Below are 24328 nucleotides of genomic sequence, written 5' to 3' on the forward strand. Positions count from 1 at the left end.
ACACTTTTCCAATGAAGACATACAAATGGCTAACAGACACATGAAAAAATGTTCAAAATCATTAGCCATCAGGGAAATTCAAATCAAAACCACACTGAGATACCACCTTACGCCAGTTAGAATGGCAAAGATAGACAAGGCAAGAAACAACAATTGTTGGAGAGGATGTGGAGAAAGGGGATCCCTCCTACATTGTTGGTGGGAATGCAAGTTGGTACAGCCACTCTGGAAAACAGTGTGGAGGTCCCTTAAAAAGTTAAAAATTGAACTACCCTATGACCCAGCCATTGCACTACTGGGTGTTTACCCCAAAGATACAGACGTAGTAAAGAGAAGGGCCATATGCACCCCAATGTTCATAGCTGCATTGTCCACAATAGCCAAATCATGGAAGGAGCCGAGATGCCCTTCAACAGATGACTGGATTAAGAAGCTGTGGTCCATATATACAATGGAATATTACTCAGCTATCAGAAAGAACGAATTCTCAACATTTGCTGCAACATGGACGGCACTGGAGGAGATAATGCTAAGTGAAATAAGTCAAGCAGAGAAAGACAATTATCATATGATTTCTCTCATCTATGGAACATAAGAACTAGGATGATCGGTAGGGGAAGAAAGGGATAAAGAAAAGGGGGGTAATCAGAAGGGGGAATGAAACATGAGAGACTATGGACTCTGAGAAACAAACTGAGGACTTCAGAGGGGAGGGGGTGGGGGAATGGGATAGACTGGTGATGGGTAGTAAGGAGGGCACGTATTGCATGGTGCACTGGGTGGTATACGCAACTAATGAAGCATCGAACTTTACATCGGAATCCGGGGATGTACTGTATGGTGATTAGCATAATATAATAAAAAAAATCATTAAAAAAAAAAAGAAGTATTTCCATTTGAAAACGTAGCCTTTCAAGATTGCGAAGTTAAATATGTCTCAATTACCCATCTTCTGGAGTACATCTGTGTTGATTTCAGAAATCGATTCCAGAATCCCCTTTATTTTTTTTTATTTTTTTTTTTAAAGATTTTATTTATTTATTTGACAGAGATAGAGACAGCCAGCGAGAGAGGGAACANGAGAGGGAACACAAGCAGGGGGAGTGGAAGAGGGAAGAAGCAGGCTCACAGTGGAGGAGCCTGATGTGGGGCTCGATCCCATAATGCCGGGATCACGCCCTGAGCTGAAGGCAGACGCCCAACCTCTGTGCCACCCAGGCGCCCCTCCAGAATCCCCTTTAAAATAAAAAAAGCAGAAGCCCTTAATAAGTGAACAGGTTTGCTGACATGGCAGTTATTACTTTTAACAGCTTGGGCGTATTCATTTGCTGAGAAACATGAGGAAGAGTTCGAAAAGGCCTATAATAAAATGACAGTTTGATTTGTGTGAGGGATCATATCTCTGCTCCGTCTTAATTTCGTTCATTAATGTGCCTGCATAATAAAAAGTTTGCAATTAAGCACGATAAAGACACAAATAAACAGTGCCATCTTTTGGACGATGCCTGAACTTGATGCGTGTGTACACAGACCTTGTCAGGCAACGGCCTCAGTACCCACAAGCATCCATCACAGATGTCAGAAAGATCTTATTTTTATCATTAGTAAATTTCTGGGGCATGAAAGCTTTTATTGGCACCACAGGAATGCAAGCCATCATACCTAAAAATAGGGTGACTTGCTCCTGTCCAACTTACCTGGAATATCACGCTCAGATTGGCTTTTTAAGATCTCCATGGAAATGCCACCTCAGCCCTGTGTTTATTTGCTTCTTGGGGCACCTGAGGACATTTTTTCCCCCAATTTAATTTCCTTTCTAAATCTAGGATGAAATGCGCCTGGCTCAGCTGTCATGTTTTAAAAAGCAGGTGGATGAATGTCATGTATAAAAATAGAAATGCTATTGTTACCCTGTTCATAGCTGTTCTTCATGACTAAAGTGGGAGGAACAGACAAGAAAAGCCTGTTTCACCAAAACTCAATTTCTGTTGAATAGCGCAGATCAGTTCAGTAGTGGGCCATCTGAAAAGGTGACCTATACATAAAGATGCAAGTATTTAGGAAGAGGAATTCTAAATTGTCATTCTAGTCAAGCATTTAATAACCACCTAGCATTATGCTAGGAACTGTGTATGAAACAGGCCTATGGCCCCTGAAATTATTGGGACAGCTGTTACTTGAAGGCTTTGTAGTAGGAAAAATGTTTCAAAGGTATGATTGCAAAGGATTAGATAATATAAAATGAAAGTGGAGGTAATTTCCACGATGATGATGATGGTGATGATGATGGATAGTTAACATTTCCTGGGCATTTGCCATGTGCTGGGCACTGTTTAAATGTTGTGCATGTATAAATTCATTTAACCCTCATGGAAATTTAATGAAGTAGGTTCGATTATAATAAGCCTTCTACAGATGGAGAAATGGAAACAGAGCACATAAGTAACTTGCCCAGAGTCACATAGTGACTGCTTACCGGGAGATCTTGTGTCAAAGAAAGCTAGAGAAATGGTGGTTGCCATAGTGAAGAAAGAATGAGCCCAAGCCAGGATAAGGGTATGAATGTCGAATTCATTCATACAACAAAGACACGATTATTTGAGTGTCTATTCTATGCCAGGTACCATTGTCAGAGCTGGGGATTGAACAAAACAGACTCTGTGTCATAAAGCCTCACAGTGGAGTAGATGATACACAGAAACATACTATCGTGTCTTGTGATGATTATGAGAACTAGAGGATGCTTGGGGACACTGTGTGCTAGGCTTAGAGGAATACGAGACAAAATAATTGATACCTGCCCTCAAAGCACTCTGAGCCTAATGACGAAGTCAGAGAAACTCAGTGAAAAAATGTATTGTGACTTGTGCAGTGGCGAGGTAAGCACAGATTGCCGGGAAGGACATAGGGCTCCCCACCGAGACTAGGCATCGACGTTTCAAAGAAGGCTTTTCAGAGATGGTGATGTTTCCACTGAGAATTATACAATGAATAGAATCAGCTAGACGGGAAATGTGGGGACACCGTGGGAAAGAATAAGCACAAAGCACAAACCTTGAGAATTGAGCAAGATCTGATAACTGAGGTGTTCGTCAGGGTAACAGAGAGAAAGAGAACCGATAGGATGTATGCACTTATGGAGGCTGAGAAGTCCCACTGTCAGCTTTCTTGAAGCTGGAGACTCAGGAAAGGGGTGCTGTAATTCAGCCCTAGTCTGAAGGCCTGGGCCCCAGGAACAACAAAAGCAGGAGAAGATCCATGGCTCAGTTCAAGCTATCAGGACAGAAGGACTAAATTCTTCCTTCTGCTTCCTTTTTGTTCTATCTGGGCCCTCAGCAAAATGGACAAGGCCCACCCACGTCAAAGAGGGCAAATCACTTTACTGAGTCCACAGATTTAAATGCTAATTTCATCCAGAAAACACCCTCGCAGATACACCCAGAAATAATGTTTTGCCAAATGTCTGGCCACCCTGTGATCCAGTCAAGCTGACACATAAAATTAATCATCACATAAGGGCAGCTCCGTATAGTGAGAGATCTTAAGGCGATGGCCAGAAATCAAGGTTCTGGAAGGTTGTACAGAGAGCAAGTCATACCAGCCCTCATCTGGCCTGTGATGGAGCATGCTAATCCTGAGAGCCATGTGTGGATACAGAGGGGTTGTTGATGGGAACAGATGTGGTACATTCCATGCTCTGAGGAAAGCACTAGAACAATGACGTAAGCCATGGGCTGGAGGAAGGGGACAAGGTAGAGGCAGGGAGTTAAGTGCAGAGATGGTCTCAGCAATCCAGGGGAGAGATGTTGGGTTTGAAGAAGAGGAAACCCATTTGGAAGACTCTTGGAAGAAAGGCGGGTCTTTAATTGGATTTGTGGGAGAAATGGAAAGACAGGAAATCAGGAAGATGAGCAGGTTGATGCCCTGAATGACTGGGAAGATGGTAGTGTCATTCACAAGACGAGAGATACCAGAGGAAGGGTAGGTTTGGATTTGGGGTGCTGAGGCATGGATGATAGCCCAGCTAGCCAAACACTACTGTTCTTTCACTACTCCGTAATCTCTATTCCCTCAGGCATTTGCAAAGGCTGTGGCCCCTACCTGTTCCCCGTATCTTTGTGGCCTCCCCTCCTGAGCTTTCCCTGGGTAATTCCCCCCCATACGTCAGATCTTGGCTTCAGCGTCATTTCCTCTGTGGCTGCCATGACCCCAGGCAGGGGAGCTCTTGCTGAATGTTCCCCAGCACTCTGTTCTCCGTCCCCAAGCTGTATTAGGGTTTCTTTTTACTTTTCTGTCTTCTAAACTGAACAATAAACTGTCTGGATTTCTCCCTACACAGTTCCTGCCACAAGGCACGCCCTAAGAAATGCTGTGGCATGTCTCTATGAATGAGTGTCCTATAAACTCCCAGATATATAGGTGCCAGGGTCTAAAGAGGGATATGAAATTAGAGATATGGATTTGGGCGTCATCAGCTGGTGGAAGCAATTTTCCTTAAATTGATGATCACACAGCCCTAGGAGAGGAAAGTGTTTTTTCAACAGCACCCTGAAAGGCAGTGCTTAAAAAAACCACATGTATTTATTATGCCCAAGCACCTTACATGTATTTTCTTTTGACGCTTTCTATCCTCCCAGGAAAGCAGGTGGTGTGTACTTATTTCCCTTCTTTTCTTCTCTCTCTACTGGTTTCTTTTCAGCTCAGGTAAAAGACTTTTCACACTAACAGCAAAAATAGCACAGACACGCTAAAATGATATATAAACAACATTTCTACCCTCAATATCAGGGAATGGCTGTTCTTCAAGGACAAAAATAAGAGCAGTATGTTCCCCCAGGTCCCTTCTAAATCCTCTCCCATCTCTGGAGGTCTTCACATCTCCTGAAGTTCATAGTCTCCAGTGTCCCCCGCAGCTCAGCTTCTCCTTAGGAATAGCGGCCTCTCTCCAGGTTGGCTCTGCCCGAGCCTGAAACCTCTCTGGCGTGGAGCAGAATTTGGCATCATTCATCGTGGTATCATTTTCATACCAAGTTCCTCCACCCAGGTGAAGAGATGCTTTTTCCTGGATGAAGTTAGTGGAGATTCTGTTTCTGTGCACAACCTCGTGTTCAGTCCCGGAGCAAGCTACAACCTGGTATGCTAATGAATGCTAATTCGGATGGATTATGGTGTGGCCATCTGTCACATCAGTTTAGTTCATTGCACCCCTGTGTGGAAAGGAGCTACACTTTCCTACTCTTGTGAAGATTATTTAATTTAAATATAGACAAAGGAGATTTAGTCCTCAGTTACTATCTCTGTAATCATCATCACCATCATTCACATTTATCTTGTACCTTTTTCTGTATCCCTCTGGATGGCTGAATGTCACACTCTCAGAGAACATGAGGAATGACAGTGAGACCAATTAAAAAATGTTAAGCCAATGCACAAAGTATACATTCTTGTGCAAAATATGGAATTAATATGGAATTAGGTACCTAAGAGACCTTCCTGAAATGCTTGCCTGTGGATGCTCTGAATGGCTTCTGAATTGCTGGGTGTTATTTTCAATTGGAATGGAAGTATGATTCTTAATGGAATGGGTGATGTCTTTCAAAAGTCTTTGGGAAAAAATGATTATAACAAAAATCTTAAGAATTTCTGGTAGATGGCGTTTTTGCTAAGGAGATATTTTGAGTGTAGATGTGCATCTCTTCTAGTGGTTGGAGGAGGGCTTTCGATGTAGGCTGAAATGATTGACCTCTTTGCCAGAATGTTGCAGTACGTCTCTTCTCGGGGTTCAGATAATACCAAAGTGTGAGGCGGGTGCTTCCGTGTGGATTCAGCACACTTGGAACCCCTTCAACTTGGTATTAACCCTGAGGACCAGTCCCTGATCCACTGGAGGGAAAGTTCAAGTTGCTTGTGACCATGGTGGACAGGGGTGGCTGCGTTGCCACAGAACTTCTAGGGGCAAAGCGTGTGTGTTTCCTATGGCCTAGACCTGGGCCAGGCAGGTGACAGAGTCATCTCGAGGTGAACATTTCCTGACAGTAATCACGGTTGGCTAAAAAGGTTTTAATCTGTATAAAGGCTTGCTATAAACTCCTTACCGTGATGTCTAAATTTTGAAAAGCCAAGCTTTCTCTTTTACAAATGTGGGAACTAAGACCCAGTGAGTGATTTCCCCAAGGCCACAAGTAGTATGACTTAGAAACTAAAACATCCAGCAGAAGAACAGCTAGAATTTCTGGGAGAAGCGCTAAGTGAAATAAGTCAAGCAGAGAAAGACAATTATCACATGGTTTCTCTCATCTATGGAACATAAGAACTAGGAATCGGCAGGAGAAGAAAGGGATAAAGAAAAGGGGGGGTAATCAGAAGAGGGAATGAAACATGAGAGACTATGGACTCTGAGAAACAAACTGAGGGCTTCAGAGGGAAGGGGGGAGGGGGAATGGGATAGACTGGTGGTGGGTAGTAAGGAGGGCACGTATTGCATGGTGCACTGGGTGTTATACGCAACTAATGAATCATCAAACTTTACATCAAAAACTAGGGATGTACTGTATGGTGACTAACATAATATAATAAAAAATATTATTATAAGAAAAAAAAGAATGTTTAAATGGGAAAAAAAAGAATTTCTGGGTGAGCTAGCAGCCTGCAATTGCAGACCAAATCTAGGTTAACACAGGGTACCTACAATTTTCCAACACCACCTTATGCGCACAGGGATGCTTGCATCTTCTTCAGCAAAAGACAGGTCCCAAGCACAATCTAACAGTTAAATGCACAAAGGTGACACTAGCTTACCACCGCCTCGGGATGTGCTTTATTATATTTTGTTAATAGATGTGACAGATTTGTTTCGATTCTATATTTATGACCATGTGCTAGGTCTAACTTTTGGACCTGGATGCCTGCCTGAAGCAATCTGATTGAAGTGGCATGAAATGTAAGATGGGGATTCATGACTTCTTGTTATATGTAGGAGCCTTTTCAAGTCTTTCCCTTGCTGCCACAACAAAACTGCATTACATTCCACAGGAGGATGCATTTCATGATTACCCAGTCAATGTGAAGAAGGAGCCAGAAAGAAAAGCCACCAAAGCCACACAGACCACTTTAAACACCCAGATCTTGGAATAATAGGTTTCCAAAAGAACAACAAATCATGTTTTCACTTCTAACACAGACACACACTGTGTTTTGCGAGGTTACAATCATCTGGATCAATCTTGCAAAGATATCCAAAGACTTGAAATCCATAAATCAATTTGTCATTTACTTTCCAGATTCCTACACTTTTTCCTTTTGCATCAAAGTCTTTAGATTTGAAACACAGATCTTTTGATCCTTCAACTCATCCTCTGATACGTAACAGAAGAGCTGGCAGAGAAGGGGTAAAAGAATCTGATTTTCTAAGAGAACACTCTTTTATTCACAGGCAGAGGACCTTCTAGGAATAGCTGGATATAGTTTTTAAAAGTCATAAATATTAAATCCGGAGGGATTTCAAAGGTAAGTAAGTTAACAAACAAATGCTTCTCTATGTCATCCAGACCTTCCCTTCAGTCTTATGAGTATTTCCATGGTGAAAACTTGATTTCTCGCTATTAGATATCCGCCTCCTTTTCCTGTTTCCCTTTTTTTCCCTGCTTTTCCATTGACCATGTGCACGTTAAATGCAAGTACGTGTTCTCCTCATCCAGAGGCAGTATTAACTGTGTGGAGGTGGGGGTGGGGGTAGGGTGCATACTCTAGGACCTGCTTCTCATCAAGCTGTTTTCTACCCAGCACATTAACCTATATTTAAATTTTTGCAAGACCAGGTCAGTTCACAAAGAGTAATAGATATCCTGAGATGGCTTTTGTATTACACTGGTCCCTAGTTTGTTTCTTTTTTTCTTTTAACTCAACAGAAATCCATGCAAATGGGAAGGCACTTGCCTGCCAAATGATTGATTACTCAGTCTTTGCAGGATCCCTACATTTCATTTGAATATTTGCAATCACATGCAAGTTGTGCCTAGTGTTCTGTATCTTAAATGCAGGAATCTTTACTGCGCTAACTAAGACATATTATTCACTACTCTGGAGGTAGCAGAGGGATTGATTTATCCTGGTATGCACTGCTCACCCAGCAACTGTTAGATTCAGAATCATTTGCTTAGAAAATCCATCAGAATTAAAGAGCAAATTTCAAAATAAATTGTTATCATTTTCATCTGCAGCCCGGCTGCACACACCGTGGGAAGTACAAAGATCCTTTTGCCTAAATGTTTCTTTGAACCTCTTCTTAGTAACAACAGTTATGAAAGCAAGTGCCTCGGGAGTTTTTCCAGTGACAACAGCCAGTGTTTCCTCATGATGTTGAGGTGGGCTTTCAACTTCATCTGATTTACGTTAACGACAAGCCAGCTCATCCAAATGAGTCAGAACTCTTGAATCACAGTAGGTCTCCAGCTCTGAAGGAGCAAACACTCGAAATAGAAAATGGTTGCTCAACCACCCTGCAGAGTACAGATAGGAGACTGGCCCTATGCCCTCTCCCACACAGTTAAGGCCAACCTTTTGGGAAGTGCCCCCACTGCTTGGACTTTCCCTGTTGGAAATGTTGAGTGGCTCCTGTCTCCTGGTCCATTCAGCTGATGGGTCCCTTCCAAAGCACCCTCGAAGATGAGCATAGTTATCAGAGTCATTTAACAAAAAAAATAGCAGATTCAGGGGCGCCTGGGTGGCGCAGTCGTTACGCGTCTGCCTTCAGCTCAGGCCATGATCCCAGCATTCTGGGATCGAGCCCCACATCAGGCTCCAGCCCCACATCAGGCTCCTCTGCTATGAGCCTGCTTCTTCCTCTCCCACTCTCCCTGCTTGTGTTCCCTCTCTCGCTGGCTGTCTCTCTCTGTCAAATAAATAAATAAAATATTTTTAAAAATAGCAGATTCAGAGAGGAAGTCACCTCCAGCAATTTGGTGGCAAATACGAAGAACTCTGTTTAATCCGACCCTGTTGCTAGCCCATAGTGAATCACCTTGCCTCCCTAGATTTTATGTAAATATATTTTTCTGAACTGTCCTGATGTGGTATGCCTTCAATAGCTTATCAATTTTATGAAAATCTTGACCCCAGGCTCACTACTCTCTTCTTTTAGCTAAATAGAGGCAGTGTGCCTAGTGGTTAAGACCCTGGAGTTTGGAGTGGGATGCCTCGGATAATTTCTGCTCCACCATTTGCCCACGGGGTGATCTCAGGCACATTATCCGGTTGAACCATATGAAACTGCCACATCCGTAGGTCGAAAATGGTCAAATATTTCCATTTCAGATAGTTCAACCTCAATTTTTCTAAATTCTAGTTTCTTCTTCCAGAGAAGGAGGAAAAGTAAAGGAACCTACTTCGTGGAATTGCTATGAGAATAGAATGAGATGATACCTGTCAAACTTTAGCGTAGTGCTTGGCACAGAGTGGCGGATGGTTTGTTCTTTTGGTTTTGGGGGGGTTGGCTTTTTGGGGTTTTTTTGTTTGTTTTGGGGGGTTTTTTTGGTTTGTTTTTTGTTTTTTTGTTTTTTTGTTTTTGTTTTTGAGTGGCAGATGTTTTTGTCATAGACAGTAGGGGTATTAATTAGGAGTCCCCATTCTAGGTGTGCTGGACTTCGGTTGAGTCTGCTGAAGCAGTCATTGTCGGATTTTGATGTTCATGTCTACTGTGCTGTTTTTCAATATGGAAATATATTTTTGTAATGTTTGTCACATGTTAACAATCTGATATCTGAATTACAAGCTATACCTGGAGAGCCCAACACTGAGTTAAAATTTCAAATCAAATGCAGCTGTGATTGTTTATTTTTTTGTTTTGGTGCTTTTTTTAAATTTAAATTTTACTTAGTTAACATACAGTGCAACACTGGTTTCTGAAGTATAATTCAGGGATTCATCCCTTACATACAATACCCAGTGCTTTTAGAAAGCATTCTCACTATATCCCTCTTATTTAAAACCTTTTAAAAAGAAATTGGTGTTATTTTAAATTCCATTTATTGGGCGTTTGATGAGTTGAGCATTTTCCCCTACTTTTATTGGTTGTTTGTATTTCAACCAGAACTGTTTGGGACCCAAATCCACCTGCTCCAGGAGGGGAGGTGAGTGAGTTGAAGGAGCTTTTGTAGACCTTCTAGAGTGTTACCATTTCCCTTCTCTAAGGGCAAATGCCCTCTGCTCTCCTCCATCCTGCCTTCTCTCTGCAGGGTCTGATTCAGGCTCGTAGTGTAAACACCATTCTTTAGGATAATTTGTTTTCTTCCTGAATCACCGTCACAGGTAAGCCTCAAGCTGAGATGGCAAAGGAATCTTGCTCCTAGATCCTAGCTCTTCTCAAGTAGCATGGCATTAGAGAAGAAAACAACAGTGACCATATCTAACTTTAAAAATGCCGCTGTTAAGGAAAATAAACAACACAAGACCAGTATTGCTATTTTGCCCCAGTATGCAAGCTAATGTGTAGCCTTGGTCCTGAGAAGTTTATGTTCTCACCCAAGCAACAGGGTGACCATGGTGTTCAACCTCAGGTTTCTTCCCTAATCTCAAAAAAACAAAAAACAAAAACATTGCATAGCCCCTTCTTTCCTCCAAAAAACACCTTGACAGTGGTGATCATTGAGTTGCATGACATTTGGGTCAGCCATGGTTCCAACACTGATTTCATAAATTTTGAACAGACTAAACAACTAATAGTCAAGTGCTAAGTTATGAGGTGTAACCTCTGAGTACTATAAATGCTCAGGGAACAGATAAGGCACGGTTGGCTTCACAGAATGGCTGGTATTCAATTCCTCTCCTCTGAGTAATCCACAAGATGGTGTCTTTTTCTATGTTCTGCTCCTATTCTTGGCTCTGTTTTATGAAGCCTGGCCTCTTCTCAGAACCCTTTAGAAATACTGGCATTTTTAATCTTCTCAAAGCAAATGAAAACTCTCAATTTTGAATTTCAGGACGCTGGGCTCTATTAAATTGCCCTCCTCTTGATACCAAATCACCCTCAGTCCCAGAGATGGGCTTATGGCTCTAATCTAAGCAACCCTCGTTGACCTCATCCAGTCTCACCTCTTGTGCCTACCCTGGAGGCTCCGCGACCCTCACCCCAGGCTAACCTCTGCTCCTTTTGTGAATACTGCTGCTTCTCATCTTCCTCTTCCTCCTTCTCTTTCTTTATTTCAAAATTCCCACATTTCCATCTAACTCCATTTCTAATTTCATCTAACTCCGGTCACCCAATCACTCAAACAGACCTGACACAGCTAACTGTATCAGCAAAATAGCAGTTTGGAGTTTTTGGTTTGGTGTGGTGAAATGGTTGTTTCTCTCATTTATTTCCTTACATGTTTTCGTGTGTGTGCTCCTGACCACCCCAGTAAATTTAAAACTCTTCAAGATCAGTGCCTTCCTTCTCTTTGCTAATGTTCCCCATAGTGCTCAGTGCTCTGCACACAGTGGGTGCCCCAGAGTTGCTGCTGACTGATGGGTGTAATGAAAGCTTCAACAGCTTGAAGAGCCAATGGACCACAGAGTGGTGTAATCACACTGCTGATTGTCTCAACCCCCAAACTCTGGGCAGAAAGCCAAAGCCCACCCAAGATGTTGTAATGGTCTTATAATGACACAGTATTTGTTTACAAGGCATCTTAAGAGAAAGTCAATTGGTAGCATCTGAAGCCTTCTAGACATATTGTCTGATTAGCCTTCCTATTGTGGCTCTGGAGTGATCTAACCCTCTACAGAAGAGGAGCAGCCACAGAGGGTATGGAGCCTGCCTTATATGTGTCCTTGATGGCATTCGTCAGACCATTAAGAGAGAAACCTATTGTTCCCCTGGAAGTCTTTGATCTCTTTGGCCAGCGGTAATCATTCCATCTTTTATAAATTCCTGTTGTGCCTATTGCCTGAGGCACATAAATTGGGCTTTGATATTTATAGCAATAAGTAGATAATGCCAGTCAATAACAATGACCAATAACAACAAAGAAGTAGGAGATGCCTGCTAAGTATCCTCTGAAACAGAGTTCACAGGTACCTTTTCTTTTTAGTCTTTGCCTGAAATTAAATGGCCATTAGAAAGCAAGAATTCCATTCTTCTCCAGCCATAGACAACTGAGATGAAATAAGCTCATATCCTTTTGAGTCTGTGATGGCACTTTCTCTTTTCTCTTCCCCTGGAAATAGATATTAGCTACACAGGAAGCTACAATATCTATAGATATTAGAAACACAGGAAGTTCCAGCCATTGGGTAGTGATGATATTAAGGCACTTAACTTGTTTTTGAAGATCTGATATGTTTCCATGGAAATGATAGTTGGAAGTCAACAACTGAGAAGTAAGGATTCTGGTTTTTCCTCAGCTTCTGGCTGCTGACAGAGAGCCAGATCTTCATACAAGCCGAAGAATCTCAGAATCTTTGATCTGGGGCATTTACCATACTCCATTAAAATAAAAATCACGTACTTCCTTTTTTGTGACCTTCTATTAATCTTCAGGACTGTCAACTAGAATTTAAGTCATCCCCACAGATTGAGTTGTTGGCCCAGTGTAGTAAAGGAAACAGTCCTGAGCCCGTGGTCAGAATATCCAGGCTCAAATCTCACAAATTCTAGTGGTGGAAACATGAACAAATTATATGGACTCTCAGAGTCTCCATTTCTTAGGTAGAAGGCAAATTATTACTTACAGGGTGATTATAAGCATTAAATGCAAGGTAATATGGGAAACATTTCATGCAGGATACACTGTAATAAATGTCTGTTGGACCTTAGTGAAGAAACAGAAAAGCAGAATAATATGTATTTGTTTCCACTTCCACCCACACTCACATTCATGGACTTACCCTCATCAACCTGAGAGGCAACACTCCCTTTTAACATTTCGTTGTAATCTCTGACTCAAAAGAATTTCATTATGTGTATTAGTTTCCTCTCACTGCTGTAACAAATTACTACAAACTTAGTGACTTAAACTACACAAATTTATTACCTCAGTGTCTGTAGGTCAGCAGTTCTGTCTAACACTACTGGATTCTCTGCTCAGAGTCTCACAAAGCTGAAATCAAGGCGTTGGCTGAGCTGCATGCAGTTCACATCTGGGGCTTAGGGTTTTTTTCCAAGCCCACTGGTCGTTGGTTGAGTTCAATTCCTTCTCACACTTTCCACATGGATCCTTCCATCTCCAAGCCAGCAACTGTGTCTCAAATCCTTCTCATGCTTTGAATCGCTCAGAGGTCTCCCTTACAGAGGTGGGAGAAAGCTCTGCTTTCCAGGGCTCGTGTGACTACACTGGGTCTAACTATTTCAGGGTAATTTCCCATGTGAAGGTCAGCTGATGTATAACTTAATGACACCTGCAAAGTCCCTTTGCCATGTAGCATAGAATATTCAAGAGTGAAACACCAGACGGTGAAGGTCATGGGGGCCAAAATTCTGCTGAACACATGATGTATCACATAGAATAAGAATATACGTTCATCCACTTTATCTGTTACAAATGGGGAATTGGAAAATGATATGAAATAACTACAGTCACCTAACTGTCTAGTAACAGAAGAACCAAATAGCCCAACTTCCTTCTAAATGTTTCTGATAGCCTTATGATCTTCACACCAAACATTCTGGATCCTACTCTCTCCTCAATCGTATTTCCAGCCTCAGCATCAGCCACCTGCTTTCTTACCTGCCTTCTTTTAATTCAATTCAATGGCAAGAAAAAATACAATTCAGGAAATAAAAAACCTCAACGCCTGCTGTCAAGACCACTGCATACTGTAGGTACACGACAGAGAGTGTGCAGAAGACCGGAGGACAAGGCATCTACTCCTCCATCATGTGTCCCTGCTCTGCCTCTTCTATTCCAGAAGGCAGGGGCCCCAGCCTTGCTGGAGTCGCTGCAACCACAGACAGACAAGAGCCAGGACTCCCAGCAGGTGGTGTTGGTGCAGGGGCTTGTGCTGCTGGGCTGGGGTGGCTCCCCCCACACCCCTTCCAGCCAAAGTGGCCCATCCCCCTGGCTGTACCAGTTTCTTCCCACCCCCTTTGCACCTCCACTCCTGCCACCTCCTCTGCCAGCGCTAGGTTCCTGGGACCCTGCATGGCACTCTGGTGGCTGCCGGAATGTCCTGGTGTGATATTAAGCTGCTAAGTTTGGGGGTAATTCATCAGTGACAATAGATTACTGGTAGAATGAATTAACCTTGCATGGATTAACAATAAAGTACTCATCTTTTTTTTTTTAAAAGAAAGAAAAAAAATTCAGTTATTCTCTTTAATAGGATTTTGTAACATAAAAAAAATCAAATAACAAATCACCACATACAATTTTATTTGTCAATTATACTTGAGAAAGCTGAAAAAAAAAGTACATATTTTCTCTTTGGAGACTCACATTGGAGACAGATTTTGGTGGTGTGACGGAGTGTGGCAGTGTTCTCAAACTGCCCTTCATGAAAATACTTTCAGAGAACCACACGTTCTCTGAAATATTTTCTGAAAGTAATGGGGCCAAGGAAGCCCCATTCCCGGGTCTTCCATCCACAGCCAACAGCATGGTAACCTCTATTTAGCCAGCAAGAAATCTGAGTGTAAAGAAAGTTGACAAACAAATAAAAAGGGACGATCTGGGCTAAACACGTGGAATCAAAGAGCCCCAGCACTTTGCCTAAAACATAAAGTTGACGTAGACATGTGTGTGCCAGGAGGGTTACAGAAGCGTGGTGACATTTAATCATTCGTGAGAAGGAGAAAAACCCCTCCCTTTCAGCTCTGTGCTTCTTCAGGAAAACCCATGGCAGGGGGTGGGGAGGGGCGTTGGATTTCAGAGATGTTACGAATAAGGTTATTATTGAATGGGAAATTTCCCAGAAATGTTTACCTGATTTTTGAACTACCATCTTCTTTAGGTAGGTCAGGAAACAAGGCTTAAATTGAAAATGTGGAAAGAGGACGTGGCCCCTAAGCTCCGGGTGTGGAGCCTGGTGCACTGTCCTTGAACACTGATGCTCTTCAAATGAGCTGTGTGGTTCCCTCAGGGAAAGGGTCTCACTTGGGCTGGACATCTGCTTCCCGGACGGTGCCTTTTACATCTTACCACTCGGAGTGCATGTCCATGCTAATGGACAAAGACCAGACCAACTCTCTCCCGTTTATTTTCTAACAATACTTTATTCTCTCAGAAAACAAACATCCCCAGAGCTCCCAAGAACATTTGCATTTTGGTTGATAATGTGGTTCACTGAGGAATACTCTTGTTTACTTCACAAGTAATTGCTTTGACTCAGAGAACACCTGTCTCTAGAAAAGACCCCCCTTCCTCGGAATATTTTCTGTGTTTCCCCAGGGCATTATTGTAAACCAAGTCACGAAGGCTAGAGACCCGGTAGTATAATGTTCATTCCCCATGGGGAGCGGCCATCCAATGTAAAGCAAAGCTTGACTTTGCAAAATTAGCCCTAGTGATGGCTCCTGAATTTGGAGGTTGTATGAGGCAGCATTTACCAATTACCATTACAAACAAAAAATAAAAAATCAGTGACATGTGAAAAGAAAAAGTTATATCTCATTCTTGCTCCAGGCTGAAATAGGAATTCTTTGTCACATATTTCTCCTGGATGCCTCTCCTTCCATGAAGACTCGGGGATCCAGCCTTCACCTTGTCTTCACCAGCCTCTAAATCCTCAGAGTTCTCCCCACTCAACCGGCAGGTGGAGGAAAACAAGAGAGCCATTGTTTCCAAATTGTGTACCAACATGCCCTGGTGTGTGGCAGTGAATTCACGAGGGGGTGGAGGGGGCACGAGCTATTTAAAAATGTTTGGGGAAACCCAGCAAGCTTGTGCTGGACACTGCAAAAATGACTAGCTCAAGGTTAATTGCAATTTGATCATTAAATCAGGCTACACTCATTTCTACAACGCTACATTATTTTATTGAATATAATTGACAGAGAACATTGTGTAAGTTTAAGGTGTACAACATATTGATTTGATACATTTATATATTGCAATCTGATTACCAGTGTAGCATTAACTAATACTACTATCATGTCACATAATTATTTTTTGTTGTGAGAACGCTTAAGACCTAGTCTCTTAGCAACATTGTAGTTTATAATAGAGTATAGTTGACTGTAATTGCTATGCTATGCATTAATTCTCTAGGACTTATTTATCTACTGGTTCCCCAGTTTGTACCCTTAAACAACATATTCCCCAATCCCTCCTTCCCCCGCCCCTATCCCTGGTAACCACCATTCTTATCTGCTTTTGCAAGTCCAGCTTTTTTAGATTCCACAAATAAGTGATATCATACGGTATTTATTTTTCTCTGTCTGACTTATCTCACTTAGTATAATGCCCCCAAAGTCCATCCATGTTGCTGCAAATGGCAAGATTTCCTTCTTTCTTATGGCTGATTAATATTCCAGTGTGTGTGCGTGTGTGCGTGTGTATAGATACTGATATTGATATCAATATCTATATATATCACAACTTCTTAATCCGTTCATCTAGTGGCAGGCACTTAGGTTCTTTCCATAATTTGGCTATTGTGAATAATGCTGTAATAAACAAGGGAGTGCATGTACCTCTTTAAGGCTTCTGTTTTCATTTCCTGGCTATATATCCAGAACTGGAATTGTTGAACCATATGGTAGTTCTATTTTTAATTTTTTAAGGAACTTCCATATTGTTTTCCATAGTTGCTGAACCAATCTACATTCCCATCCACATGTACAAGGGTTCTCTTTTCCCCACATCTTCGCCAGCACTTAGCTCTTTTCTTCTTGATGATAGCCATTTTAACAAGTGTGAGATGACATTTCACTGTGGTCTTGACTTGCATTTCCCTGATTTAGTGAAGTTTAGCATGTTTTCATGTACTGGTTTGTCATTTGGATGTCATCTTTGGAAAAATATCTATTTAGTTCCTCTGCCCATTTTTTATTGGATTTTTTGTTTGTTTGTTGTTATTGTTGTTATTGAGTTGTATGAGTTCTTCGTGGTTTTGGATATTAACCCCTTATCTGATATATGGTTTGCAAATATTTTCTTCATTCTATAGGCTATGTTTTCATTTTAAAAATTGTTTCTTTTGCTGTGCAGAAACTTTTTAGTTTGATGTAGTTCTATTTGTTGATTTTTGCATTAGTTGCTTGGACTTTTGGCATCATACCCAAAAAGTCATTGCCCAGTCCAACGTCAAGGAGTTTCTTCCCTATGATTTCTTCTAGGAGTTTTACAATATCAAGTCTTATGTTTAAGTCTTTAACCCATCCCTAGTAAATTTTCAGGAGTGGTGTAACATAGGGGTACGATTTCATTTTCCTGCGTGTGGCTGTCCAGTTTTCTCAACACAATTTATTGAAGAGACTATTCTTTCCTCATTGTTTTTCATTTCCTTGTTAAATATTAGTTGATCTTATATGCGGGGATTTATTTCTGGGCTCTCGAGTCTGTTTCATTGGTCTATGTGTCTATCTTTACGCTGTACCATACTATTTTAATTACTATACTTTTGTAGCATTGTTTGAAATCAGGAAGTGTAATGCCTGGCTGCTTCTAAAATTATTTTTCATTTTTTACAGTTTCATTGTCATGTTTCTTGAAGAGGTCTTTTTGCATTGAGATAATAGGGTGCAGTGTATTAGCTTTGGAAACTCTGATATCCAATTCTTCTCCCAGGTTTGGGAAGTTCTCAGCTGTTATTTTTTTAAATAAATAGTCTCCTCCCTTCTAGCTTTATAATATTGATTATTCAAATATTTGTTCTTTTGAAGGAATCTCATAGATTATGTAGGCTTTCTTTGCTCCTTTTCATTCTTTTTTCTTTGTTTTCCTTTAACTGGTTTATTTCAAAATTCTTATCTTCTAATTTACTAATTCTCTCTTCTATTTGCTCTGCTCCCTGCTCTCTGCTTCTCTGTAGTGCACATTTTTATTTCATTCATTGAGTTCTTCAGCTCCAGAATCTCTGTTTGGTTCTTTTTTATGATTTCTATCTCTTTGGGAAAAAATCCCATTTTGATCATGTATTCGTTTCAAGATTTCACTGAATTATCATTCTCAGTTTTCTTATAGCTTGTTGAATGTCTTCAAAAATAGATATTTTGAATTCTTTATGAGCTAGATCATAAAATTCTGTGGCTTTGAGCTCAGCTATTGGAGAATTGTTATTTTCTTTTTGTGATGGCAGATTTCCTTGATTTTTCATGTTCCTTTTAGTTTTGCCTTATTGCTTTTGCATTTGAAGGAGCAGACACCTCCTTAAAACTTTGCTAGTTACCTTCAGACAGGCTATTCTATTCCATGACGTTGTTATTATCTGGGGCTTTATCTTTGCATGGGTTTACCTGCCCCACTTCTCTTGCTTCCTCTTGTAGCAGGATTCTTATGCATTTATGTCTCTCTGCTTCTCACAAGTCACCAGGCTGGTTACTGGAATCCTCCCTTTGCTTTCCAGAAGGTGGTACTATAACTCAAATCTGTGGTTTCTCCATTGCCTGTTTTCTGAGCATGTTCTCTCTACCAGAACTCTCACCACCACACCTAGGAGCAGGCACAAGGAGTCAACCACAGAGTGGGGGGGGGGTTCAGCATTTGAGGTATTGGAGTGCCCGCAGACCCCACTGGGAGATCCACCAGCATGGTACTACCAGGGGCTCATGGGTGGACTTTCTACCCAGCACAATCAGCTGGAACCACATCCTTATCTGCCTCATTCCCAATCACCACCCCCACCATACCCCATGAGTTCTTTTCTCAGGACTTTGAGTGCTGCTGGAGAGAAATGGGCTTCTCCAGCCATGACCAGCACAACTGGGGTAACCAGCCACTTACAGCTATCCTTCTCCTTCGGAGGAGAGGTCACCACCACCAGATAAAACAACCTTGTGCCTTGGGGTGAGGGGGGCTGGTAAACTTTCTTTTACCAAAACCTTTGCTGTGATGAAATTCATATATCGTTTTGCTCGAATGTCTTGCTGTACCTTTGGATGGCTGGATTTCTGCAGATTCTCTCTCCTGCTTGTGTACCTGCTCAAGTCAGTACCCTTCTGGGTTTTTCCTGACTGTAGCAAGAAGGATCTGGGTAGTTTAGCTGGCTCCCCTGGTTCTGCAGCCTATACCAAGGTCTGTCTGCTTATGCTTGAATGCACAGGTGGCTGAGACTCCTCCCACATTCCTGAGCATAAGGTGCCAGGTCCCACAACACTGACAAAGGCACTTTTTTATCTGTAGAAGGATGTCTGTTTTGTTGTTAAAAGGGGGGATTAAAAAGAGGAATGTCTTATGGCACCATGATGCTGATGTCCCTGACAATGCTATCCCTTTCTGAATATGGGTTTTCAGCCATTGCTATAATAAAAAGCAAGGACCACATGAAAATCAATACGCAACCGGAAATGAGGGTGGCCGTGTCTACTCCAATTCCCAGGTATAAGAAGATATGCAGTGCCCAAACAGGCATACACATTCCATTAGTAAGCAATTGTGGTTATTTAAGAATTAAATAAAAATATTATTTGGCTTTGAATTCATGTGTACAATATTTTTCAACATCATGAAGTTATTAAGATATAAATACTTATTAAGTTGCTTGGGCCTAGCCACTTTATAACTGGAGCTGTTATGAATTTCTTTGACCAAAAAGTAGCATAAAAAATTTACTAAGATTCCAAGAGCACCATGAACTGAGAGTAGAGGCTCGTGCCAAGAAATATTTAAAGATCAAGCCCAGAAGTAGTCTACATCACTTCCATCTGTACTCCATCAGAATTTACTTAGATAGCTACCTCTAAGAGCAAGGGCGGGGGATGGAGAAATGTATTCTAGCTGTGTGCCCAGGGGAAAAAGGAAAACAATCTGATGAAAAACCAGTCATTCTCTACTGCGGAACTGAGTAAGCAGAGGCACAGAAGAGTTCCACATCTATAGTCTGAGTTGTCCTGAAAATTGATAGAGCATGTATTCTCAGTAACTCAGCATCCCCACCATCCTTTCCCTTCTACAACTCTTGGCATCCACAAAGCACATAAAAACCATTGTTTCCCTTATTTCTCACAACCTCAAGGTTGTGAGCAAGGATTATCTCCCATTCTGCAGCTTAAGAAATAAATTGCGAACAACTGGATTGTTTTCGGTCATCCAGATAGTGAGGAACAGAAGTCAGACCCAAATCTGAGTTTCATGCCACCTTAAAAGTTCTTTCTCCTGCAGTCAACTGCCAGGCCAGTGAAGAATTCACTGGACAGGTGGGGGCTTGTGTTTAGCCACAGGGACGTGATATGTTTGGCAGGGGACTGGGATAAGCAGGAATGGGCACAAGAATTGTCAGACAAGCAGCTCCTGTTCTTCAAGTAGAAGATGGTCATGTCCTGAAGGGGACAGTTCTTGGGACATGAGACACTGTCACCCAGGTACATGTTCTTCAGCTCCTCCCATATTGGGCAAGCTCACAGAAGGTGTCTGGCCTCACCCTCCCCCCAGCCCCGTGACTTGCACAAGCTTTGTACCGTCAGTTCTCAATTCCAGTGACAACTGATCAGGGAAAGGAGAGAGAACTGCCACCCAGACCTTATCTACCAGTTGAATTGCCTTATGATCAGAGCAAATTTGTCTTGAGGACTTTTTTCTAATCTAATTGAGTTATATTAGAAGTTGTTTCTCTCTTTTTTAAGCTCATCACTATTAATGGGGAAAAAAGGAGGCTGACCGAGAGCAGGGAAAAAAAACCTTTCTAGGGTCTGGAATCTACCAGCGAATAGCCAATAATGTGAATAATTTTTCTATAGTCTATACAAGCATTTGTCTAACAGAGGCAGTTGCTCAGTCGCTTGAGTTCTCGTCTGCCCCTGGAAACAAGAGGTAAGAAGCCGGAAGCACTGAACCTGAAGAAGTTGCAATCTATAATTTTCTTGCTCTGAATGGGGGGCATGCAGCGAGAGATAAATGAACTACTGAAGAGAGTCGAGAAGAAATTCTCTTGCATGGCCAATCTTTATGTTATTGTTTTTTCAGTTCACATTTATTTTCTTCTTCAAGCTTCAAATGAAAGTCATTAGAACCAGAGATTTCATCACTGGGTGTGGGTCAGAGGCCAGTTGACTTTCTGGTACATTCCTTTTTTTGGCAGTCAGCTAAAAGACGCCAGTTTGGGGCCGTGTGCTAAGACATGATTTGAGACCAGGCTCTGGGAAGAAAACTGAGTTGCCTTATGCTTATCAGTGATTTATTGCTACTTGAACCAGAACTAGCTGCCTGCAAAGCTATACTTACAGCCAGGCCATTGAGTCTGACAGGGCCAAAGCGAAGATTATTGATGGAAGACGAAGGACCACGTGTGAGAAGTTTATTCTTTTGCTGTGATTTCTAGATGTGCATGCGCGTGGCTCACACAGAACATTTACGCCCCGCAGCTTTCTCTCGTCAAAGACACAAGCACTTTGGGCTGGCGTATGGCGTGCAGGACAAAGAATTCCCAGTTTTCTTTCCGGCCATTGAAGAGAACTCTTGCAGACATTTTCATTCCTGTAAGATACCTTCACAGGAATTCAACTTGTGGTACTAGTGGTCCACTGTGCTCATAAAGATTCTGGGAGAGCCAGGGAAACAGCACGGTCCTTGTCTCTAAGTGTCGACAAGAAAAATCCTGAAGTGTTGAGTGATTTGCTTGAACTCATTTAGTTGGGAAGAGATGATCACAAACTATAGGCCAGAGTTTCCAACGCCAAAGAGAGCTTTCCAGTGCTTTTGAGCTTTGGCCTAACCCCGTCCCATTTCATTCATTCCTCCACTTGCTTGGTAATCCCTACCGTTTGAGAACTGCCATTTACTCTTTGCCGGCTGTGTTGTGAAGTGCTTCATATGCATTGTGTCATTTAACCCGCACAGCAATACAGAGGGTGATGATGACAGCAATGCTCAGTGTAGGAAGTAGTTGCAAGAGAGGCAGATTTGAGCTGTTTGACTCCGAAATCCATATTCCAAGCCAGCGTAAAGCAGTGTCTGTTTTGTCAGGCCGAAACGATCACTTTCCACTTCTCTTGTGTTCGTGACATATTTTCTCAAATAACAGAAGTTTTGGAGGTGCCTTTAAGGGATTTGAAGATTTAAAACTGCACGAATTAAGTCAGAAGTCACTTAGATATCAATACTAGATTACTTCAATGTGTCACAGATTCCAAAGAGAGTACCCACCCTTACCATACTATTCACCTGGCAGACCTTCAGCCTTGGGTCAGTCACTGTTTAAACAGAAGGGTTGTTGCCCTGACCAAGAGAACAAATTCACGCATACTCCAAGAAGCCCCGAGGGGGCTCTCTCCGACCTTGCCTTGTTCTACCATACCTTGTATCTCCAGAGTACATTACGCCCTGCCCAACATGTAGCCTCATGACAGAGACAGCACAACGCTCCACTGATGGTCATCACTGCAACAGGAAATGCTTTTTTATTATAGCAAATGTTGATGAAATTTGGCAGCCTACCTAAGAATGTAGGAGTGTGCTCCTGCAGATGAAATAAAAACCACTGGTCTGAGGTTCAGCTGGAAGTCAGCCAGGTGAGCCCTGCTCCTTGTGTTGTAGTGCAAACAACTCTGTGAAACACCCAACTGCTTTCATTTTAAAAAGGCCCCCAGCTGAGGTACTTTGGTGGCTCAGTCGGTTAAGCATCTGCCTTCAGCTCAGGTCATGATTCCAGGGTCCTGGGATCAAGCCCCACGTCAGGATCTCTGCTCAGTGGGGATCCTGCTTCTCCCTCTGCCTGCTGCTCCCCTGCTTGTGCCACTCTCTCTCTGACAAATAAATAAATAAAATCTTTAAAAAATATATAAAAATAAAATAAAATGGCCCCCATCAAAGCAATGGTCTTAAACAAATACAAAAAGCCCAAGTTTACTATCTGAGTTTGCTTAGTGGAGAGGCGAGACATTTCTATGTATGGCTTAACGTTGTCTCTCCATATATGTGTGTGTGTGTGTGTGTGTGTGTGTATAGCATATACACATACACATATACATATAGTATAGGTTTATACTATAAGTATGTGTGGCTATGTTCATGTTGCTCGTACGCCATGCTGGCGTGTATTTTAGTGTGTTCTTTACATGTGGTTTCTAGCTATGGAACCATTTTGTCAATTCACGAAGAGAGTAAGAGTTACCTTCATTCCTTTGGCATCCGCCTTTCACCCTTCATCCTAGCCATGATTTATAATTCAGTGATCCCTATGAGATTCATGATGTTTATTAGAGATTGAATAATGTCTTTTTTAAAAGATTTATTTATTATTTATTGTAGAGAAAGACAGTGAAGATCATTTACTGAGCAAGTGAGAGAATGAACAAAGTGTGATGGGTTCCACCAGCCGAAGCTCCCATGCCCTGCATCATTCACTGTGATCATCTCTTCCCAACTCGGTGAGTCCAAGCGAATCCCTGAAAACTGGGTGAACTGTGACAGTCATCTGTGAGAGATCCAAGTGGCCTACGCCAGAGTCAGGGCAGTAGGGACAGAGTGAAGGGGAGGGAATAAGAGGTGTTTAATCTGCAAGAGACTTACCCATTGGATGATTGGATATAGGGAGAGAGGAAGCGGATTTTGAGAAGATTGCGACAACTTTTTAAAATCAATCATACAACCACATATAAAGTGTAAAAAGCATGTTTGCCAAAGAGTCTTCTAGAAAGGGAGAAAATGTAGGCAAGTTCTTCAAGAGGCCATTTCTCCTCCCTGTAACTGCCCACTCAGTTGGTCTTGGTGTGTGTCAGCAGCTCTGTGAAGGCCTTTACTGGTAATTATTCTTCCAGTTTTCCATGAAATGTGAAGTATTCTGATAGACGTCCACCAAATGTGGAACAGGTCTTACAGCATTAAAAGATAAGAAAAAGCACTTAGAGCTTCCTGCCGGCATTTATTTGGCCTAACGCCCCTGGCTTTTAAAAAATTGTGGCTATTGGACAAAATATTAATAGTTCAATGTGAGGAAGAGAAATGAGGAACCCATGCTTATTTATCTTTCAAAGAAAAGAGCACATATTGGTGCCTCAATTATAAAAATAATACATATGCAAAGTAAAAAAGTGGAAAATTTGGGAAAAACACAATGAAGAAAATACGACGATTCATAATATCACTCCTCAGAAATACATACTTCAATACTCAGCTTTGCAGGTCTTTTTCTATGCACGCATGCTTTTTAAACATTTTTTGAGTTTGTAATGCACTTATTGTTATGTTTTGCTTTTCCCTGAACAACTGAGTTTTTAGGGTAGATTGGAACTACTGTACAAAAAGACCCAGAACTATAG

The sequence above is a fragment of the Ailuropoda melanoleuca genome, chromosome 7 (genome assembly GCF_002007445.2).
Source record: "Ailuropoda melanoleuca isolate Jingjing chromosome 7, ASM200744v2, whole genome shotgun sequence".
Taxonomy (NCBI): Eukaryota; Metazoa; Chordata; class Mammalia; order Carnivora; family Ursidae; genus Ailuropoda; species Ailuropoda melanoleuca.